The 8,177-nt window shown below is 36.0% G+C and overlaps 1 long non-coding RNA gene across 1 annotated transcript; it reads right to left on the minus strand.

The window, feature by feature from the left end:
- Positions 1-716: 716 nt before the first annotated feature.
- On the minus strand, positions 717-6,714 carry LOC104912302. Its single transcript, XR_004160744.1, has 3 exons — positions 6,628-6,714; positions 4,918-5,041; positions 717-1,506 (listed from the first exon to the last, which is right to left on the minus strand). It is a non-coding gene; the product is annotated as an uncharacterized LOC104912302 (long non-coding RNA).
- Between the last annotated feature and the right edge of the window lie 1,463 nt (positions 6,715-8,177).

An 8,177-nucleotide genomic window follows, 5' to 3' on the forward strand; every position in this document is an offset into this window, starting at 1 on the left:
ATCTGCTAGCATGTGTACAGATGCTTGACTGGAGCTGTGTTGTTTTTACCTGTGTTATTCCAGCAAAGGGGAAAAAAACACCAGAGGCGTGTTTAAAGCTCTGATTGTCATTCTATACTCTTTACTTTAATGACATATTAAGGGGCCTAGCTTACTTTGTATTCTTATGTGTAATTACCCATATTTAAAAAAAAAAATCAACACTCATTAGTGTTCCATTCCACTGACTTAATTATACCCCTTAATTAAATCTTGACTAACCAGGGGTCACTGCAGTGTCAGTGGGATTTGTCACTGTTTGTCATCAGGTGTCTGGTCACATCTATTTCTGGTATCCCTGTTGCTGCATTCTGTTTAAGAGTGTGGTCTTTTCTAAATGCAGAGAACAATCAAGCATTGCCTTATTGTGTTCAGAGCCTTACAATTAACTGAAAGGCTAGTGAATCTGTTCTATAATGTTAGCACTCTCCTAGTCTTCACATGCAGGAGGTGGGGAATCAGGCAAATATAAACCTTTTCTAAACACACTTCATTACCTTACTTGTGCTCCTTTTCAAAGGTTTATTCTTCCTGCACTCAGAAGCCATGGTCTTATTAATTTATCAGATAATCTTGTGTTCAACAGGCGTAAAAATATATTGCAAATAGCAATCCAGGGATCTTTCCCCTTTCCTCTATCTCCTAAACATGAAATGAATTTGAAACATGACCAGCAAGAACGAGCTAAATCAATATTACATGCATAACAAATACAACATGGCATGTGCTGCTATTGCTGTGCTGCTCAGAGTCAGAAGACTGAGGCTCCCAGTTCAGTGTTTCCTGAATAATTCAGTGGGAGGTCTGCACGTGCAGTAAGTGCATAATAGTGTGCTTCTCTCTATTTCAAATTTGCATGTTTGGGGTTTGTTATTTTGGAAAGTTACTTATGGGAAATATAATTCCCATGTTTATGCATATAATAGGCACCTAATGTCTATCTGAATAATTGATTAGTCAAGTCAGGCTTTCATAATTAGTTGTTGGCTTTTCAGTATAAGCCCACAAAACACTTGTCAATCTATGGATGTTTTTAGTTTATTAATATATATGTTATCAAAAGAGCTGTAGTCATTACCTGGAAAGCATTTATTATTTATTCTGTGAAGGCAAAGGAAGCATTTCCATTCTAGTTATGTATTTCCAATCTAACTTTCCCAGTAGATCATCTTTTTATTGTTAAAGTTTTCATGAATGTTATCAGTCTGTAAGCTGCTCACAGTAGAAATCTGAATGAGGGCGTTTTAAAAAATGCATTTGGCCATTCCTCTGTTACATAGAAGCTAAAATGAGAGGTTTCATTGATTAGAAAATAATATGTATCACTTACTTGTAGGCAGATAAATAACAGCCACCTAAACAGATACCACTAACGGATATCCCTACTGCAGCCATAGATGCTGACACCAGACAGGTGCATGTGTTGATATCTCATGTGGCAGTAACACCACAGTATGATCTGGAGACCTATAAAGTAAATTGCAGATTTATAAGATAAATTATATTTATTATCAACTTAATGTCTTCATCTGAACTCTACCACTTAATGTTTTTTTGGTTCCTTATATTCCTGACCAGTTTTCATGCAGTTGCCATTAAAGAAAACTTTTCATTTTATGCTCACAATATAAAATTCATAAAATATTTGTGAAACTCATAATGAAAATTGGTCATTGTTTACTAGTAGTAAGTTAAAGACCTAATTGTCCGATAAATATGACGGGACTATAAATTGTGTGGTTTATCTTAAGGGGAAACAAACCACCTTTTCACTAGACGGCAACTTTTACTTCTTGCAATTTCTGTATGCATGGCACTCAATTTATAAAGATATTATTTACAGAAAAGGTATTTCAGTTCCACATATGCTATACATTTACTTTCCCTTGCTCCTGTTCAGAAGAATCACCTCCATTTTAGTGAAAACACATGAGCTTCCACTTCTCATCAGCAAGTACAGAACAAATGCTTCAATAAAACTGGAAAGTGCTTTCCTGAATCAATCTCCTCCTGAGGCTAGAACCATTGGATGTGTACAAAGTTCTCTGCTTCTCAAGTGGAAGGATACATATATAGTAGCAGAATTCTAAAAACATTTTAAGTCTAAAACATTTCTAGAATAGCTTCTTTGTTTGGAAAGAATATGATGTAAAAATCCCATTACAGAGGTGGAAAATAAAATGGTACACTCATTTTTTCTGGTGTTACCCATTTAATTGTGGTTTGCCACTGAATTATGTGGTCTTACACACCACAAAGTTCTTGAGCAGTACTACAGCATCTAGTATGTACATAATATGCACATATCCTGTCTCAGTTTCTACTTAAAGATACAAGAAATTGTAGAATCCTTCTCTTGAAGAAATTTAATTACATGCCTCCCACGGAAAAATGCAAAAATATTTCTAAGAGTGTCATTATAAAGTTCCTCATCCATAATATATATGTATTGTACTAATGTAAATGCTCATTATCTGTTTTCATATTCATCGCAAAATAACAGAAAATGAAACATTATATTGCAAAGAACACAATATATATACATTGGAATCAGAGCTCAATTTGCTACTACTGTTTTAACTTCCAGTGTGCAGTGTTAGAATTTCAATCATGGTATTATACTAATACATGGATTTTCTATTGAGATATTTTTAAGTACAGCGTTTGCTACCTGGAAAGTATTTATAATTTTGACTAGTGAGCTAATTAAGGACATAAGCCATGTGAAGAGTGAAACATCTACATTCTCACTATTAGTACAGAAAGTTCTCACCAGTGCCCCTGTCTATTAACCTATGAGTTCAGAAACATTTCCCATGGGTATTGTATGGCTATCTCGGTCCTTCCATTTAGACTTCGAAAGAATATTGTCTCAAAAGTGTTATACAATTGGATATAGATGTATTTTGCTAAAGAGCTTCATATTTTCATGATTAGACAGGTGATCTGATCACAAGGTGGAAAAGAGATGATGTAAATAAACAATGAATTAGAAGCCTGAATAGGATTATTAAGTCTCTTTTTCTAAGTTACAGTTAAAGGAGAGGCATTATGCAGGCTTTCAGACAAACTCACAAAGTTCTTATCTATACAAACCTGATAGATCTGCCATTATTCTTAGTGAACAACAGAAGTTATATCATTCCGTTTCATTAAAAATGCATTAATCCCTTTTTAGAAATCTTCTAATTCATTGACTCAATTATACATTGAACAATAAAAATGTTTGGTATAATAAAAATACAGTATTAAAATGTGGTTTATACATAAATATTTGCAAAAATATTAATTGCAAATAAAATTAATTGCAAATAAAATTGCAAAGAAATTTTTCAGGGTTTTAAAAGTATTAACAATATGAATATCATGTTCTGAGGCAACAAAGTACAGTTTTGTTCAGCATCTCTGAAACTATATGTCAGAAAGATTATTCTTTAAAACAAGCTGGCCTGAAATGGTTGCTATAAGCAACCTTGCAGTACTTAATGTACAGACATCCTGTAAAGTTAGTGACACTTACTGGCACAGGTCGACAAAGGGACAGGATGGAACACACGTACTGAGAATCCCAGTGCCTCCAGAGGAGCTCTGCACAGCAGAAGGATCTCACCAGTTTTACTGGGTCAGGATTTGATCACACCAGATGTCCCGTGGCACAGCCTGTAGGGCCAATTCCTGAGCAACTACTCCATGCTAGCTGTTCAGATAATTGACACCAAAGTCACCAGCCTTTGGCCTGAGTGACAGCATGCTGTGACTCCCTGGGCTGGGCCCACAGCTGGTGCACGCCGTTGCAGGCAGCAATGTGCTCAGCAGTGTGAGCAACTCCACTGCAGCAGCAGCAGCCACTGCGATTCTGCAGGCACCAGGGAAACACCTCGGGCACTCAGCCTCGCTCTGGAGCAGACAGAACAGTGAGAGCAATCCTCTGAAGGCTTTCATTGATTTTAACACAGCTGTTACTTTTTAGAGTTTTGTGCTCAATTTCTTTGTATTCTTTTCTTTGTGGCAGGAAAGCAAAACACCTCTGGTTGTACTAATATGCCCTCAGCAGATTTTAGCCTGGTGCGGCCTAGCAGGTCCTGTGCCAGACTGCCACTGGTGGTGGGAGCTGCAAAAAGCTGGCTTGATTTTTGCAAGCATTTCAAGACGAGAGGAGAAGAAAGCACTTTGTATTTTCATTAGTCATCTCTTTGCAGATTTAATTTTAATTCTTTCAGCAAAGCAGATTATTAAAAGCAATGACCTGAGGTCTTCATTCTGATATCAGACTTGCAATCCTGTATAGTGCGTGCCTGAGGGCAGAGGTCACACTAACGAGTCTGTTAATGCAGTCACTCTGGGATAAGATCAATCTCCATACTTCACCTTATTGATCCAATAGCTCATTGGCACTTCCCTCTTTGAATTGATTAGCTCGTGTGTGAAAAGAGATGGATGGGTTTCTGACCCCGAGGAGCCCATCAGGGCACACCCGTGGCAGGGGAAGTGGATGTTTTCACTGCTTCATTTGGGTGGCTCATTATGTGGATGACTCACAGGGAATAAGGGTCATAACATTGTTTTATGAATTATTTACAACAAAACATCAGGTTTTTCCTACATTTGATGTTCTACCTGTACTTAATCCCTTATAAATAGAACATGAAGAAATGGACACAAACAACTAGTAAATGCCAAATATTTGTGTAAAGGGAATCAGCACATATAAGTGACCTCAAAACGTAATTTTACTAATATGAGGTAATAATAATAGATATGAGGATAGGAATAGACTTCATGGGTCACCTAGTCCATTCCCTTTATACTGTGACAGAATATTGATGATATCTAGAAATGAATTACATTTTAATTGCATATTTCTGGTGAAGTACTCACAGTGAATCTAGTTTGGACACCTCAGCAAACTTTGTATGCACATTATACTGTAGAAATGGGTGATTTGCATGCAACATGTGAGCTAAAAATAAACTATGCACATCACTCTGTTGTTAGAAGTAACCTAAAAAAAAAAAAAGATTCAACTCCATTTATCAAATAGTCACATATTTACAAAATGCATATATTTGACACAGTAGATTGAATTTTGGTACTGTGTGTGCTCATGCAAGAGGGAATATAAAAGGAGCTGTCGCCAGAGTCTGAATTCAGAAGTTGGCTTATGTTAGGTTGCACTAAAAAAATGTAAGCATTAGCAGAGTCTTCAGAGATATAAAGCAATACAAACTGAGAACCTTCTCCTGGAAGTCTTCTACTGAAGAACAGACTTTTTTTTGTTGTGGTGTTTGTTTGTTTGTTTGTTTTACTTCTGACTGCATATGAATTGTTGAATCAGTCTCAAAGATGTTTATAATGAAATAATTTATTATATAACATCCAACCTCAGGATAGTAGATAACACCATACCTAAGATGCTGTTACCTAGGATGTCAGGTTATACAATAACCCTGTTTAAAAAAACAAAACAAAAAAAAACCTGGCAAAATATTCTCACTGTGTTGTTAAACTGATGCTTACATTTATGTAAGAAGACAGTGCACTTTGATAATAATATCTTGCTGTATTATTTAACTGGACATTCTGGATTTATTTGGTAGGCTGGCTGTTTAAACTGAATGATATTAAACTTTATTTACAGAGAAGTGTCCATGCATGCTTCACACAAAAGGGCAACACTTTTCTACTGTTAGATTTATGGTAGAATAAACAGGTACTGCATAAAAACAGCAATTGGCAGACCCTTCCTTAAAGGCTTTGTAGTCTGAAAGAGACAGACACTCTGGCAGATTGGTGGAAAAAAAGGAGCCAAAGAGAGAAATCAGTCTCTTATTTGTCAGTAAAATTATGCTGGATGTTTGTATAATCCTGAATTCATTTAGATTTCAAAGCCATTCAGGCTGTTATAGCTAGGAAAATTGCCCTGATACAGATTTACGTGGACTTAGTATGGAGCCATACTAAAAAGTAAGTTCCAATACACCTAGAGAAGAGCTATTAGATTCAGTGTTGGAATGTACTGTCCTTCGATAAATCTGGGATAAATATGGGATGAGTGAATGAATCCTCTTACATTTGGGTATCAAAGTGATATTTTAGTCATAGTAAATCTTCAGAAATAAATCTCATAAACTTAATTAGAAAACAAAGAAAATGGTGCTCAGATCTAGATTAATAGCAGATTGACAGACACTTGAACACGGGCTGTATTCAAGCTGATTTTCTTTTTTTTTAAATTTATGCCATCTTACTCTTATCCATCGATCAAGGGTCTGCCAGTCTGACTAGAACTCAGCTTTCACAGTTGTAGCATATGGTGAACTCCTGGGTGAACGGAAAGTTATCAGAGCAACTTTTGTTGTTCATCCCCAAAGCTGACATCATAGAATCATAGAATCCTTAGAGTTGGAAGGGACCTCTGAGGGCCATCTATTCCAACTCCCTTGCAATGAACATGGAATATCTAGAAATGAGCAAAGAAAAGACTTATCAATTAGATGATTGATTAGTCTCTCATTTTTCTAAATTCACAGTTATTCTTTTCCATGTGAATATTTAGGAGCTCAGCATAGAGGCTCAAAATCTAGATACCTGGTAACGTGTCCAGCTCTGACAACGGAGAAAAGTCAGTGGCTTGCTTAGCTGTGATTGCCTCCTTCACCTGTCCTCCGTCATTTTTACCCATAAAGATTTTCTCGATCCATGTTTTGTACTGTAAAAACTCTTCTCATCAACAGAAAAAGCAGCTCAAATGAAAAACAGTTTATTCAAGGATATCTTTAAACAAACATTAACATTAATCCTAACTGCAGTGCTTATATCTATATGGGACCTGAGCAGAGTTGTGACAACCTTATTTTAATGATGCTTAGGAGATTTTCAAATGAGCATACAGGAAAAAGGAAGTGGGATAAATGAAGCAATGCCAAGTAAAGGGATAAATGAAAAAAAACATTTTAATACGCTATTTCTTGAACATTCATTCAATCAACACTTCCTGTGATTTTTAATAGCATAGCTCTGTCTGCTCTTCTACAATTGCATTTATCAGGAAAGAAGCTAATTTTTCATCTAGATGATATTCAGAGTTGAAAGAATTTAGCTAGATGGTAGAAGCTGTATACCAAGAGCCTTCTGCAATGCTTTTAAGACGCAAAGAGAAGAACCGAGTGTTTTGGATCACTCCTGTATACAGTAACTCACCAGTTCATACCTTCTTCTATGGCTCCAGCTTCCTTGGGGGATGTTTTTAAGAAACTTTTCCTATTTAATCAGAAAGGTACTGGTTCAGTACGTGAGAAACCCACTTCCAGTGCAAAATATTCTTTCACTTTCTCCCATATCATTGCATCTTCTTTCTCTACCTCTGCCCCAGTGACTTACTGTTACTGCTGCAGCTCCTGGGATGTAAGACAACCCTTCTGTATTTTTTTTTCATTGGTACTGCATTTCCTTTCACATCTTGTCTGAAGACACTTTCTCGAGATTTCTTACTGCTTTCGCTGGTATTTTCTCGGCAGTTCAATTACAAAGCAGGAAAACAGTGGGAAGTATGTTTGCGTCACAAGTGCAGTGCCTTACCTGTTTCTGTTGCCAAAGGTGTAATACAGGTGACTTTCTGTCCTGTTTAACTGCAGCACCCAGTCTTGAAACTTAAATTCTATATGTTTCAGTGATTCAAATAAGGGCAAAAAGAAATATCTACAGTTGCACAATTAGATGTTGGTCAGAAGTATTTAGAGGATTATGAAAAGCAAAGTATAGAAACAACATATTGTTGTTCTATGTTTCTGACAAAGACTGAAATGCTCTGCAATCAAGAGATAAAGAACATTTAAAATATAGAACTGGTCTTTCTATATCCAACATAGTTATTTGCACATATAACATATATATAATAAGTAGGCAAACAAGTAATATCAATATAACATTAGCAGAAGAGGGAACTCCACGGGAGTCACATCATAACATATTTTAATCTGGAAAATATTACTGATGTAATAAAACCAAAATAAAATAAAAACCTGAATGTTACTATGCAAATCAAAAAAGATCCTTCAGAGTAAAAGTTAGTTCTACATTCACATTTGGTGCCTACTAGAAATGATATGTAACATCTGATTTACTAGTTTCTTTATATT

Source organism: Meleagris gallopavo, chromosome 10 (genome assembly GCF_000146605.3).
Source record: "Meleagris gallopavo isolate NT-WF06-2002-E0010 breed Aviagen turkey brand Nicholas breeding stock chromosome 10, Turkey_5.1, whole genome shotgun sequence".
In the NCBI taxonomy this organism is placed as follows: domain Eukaryota; kingdom Metazoa; phylum Chordata; class Aves; order Galliformes; family Phasianidae; genus Meleagris; species Meleagris gallopavo.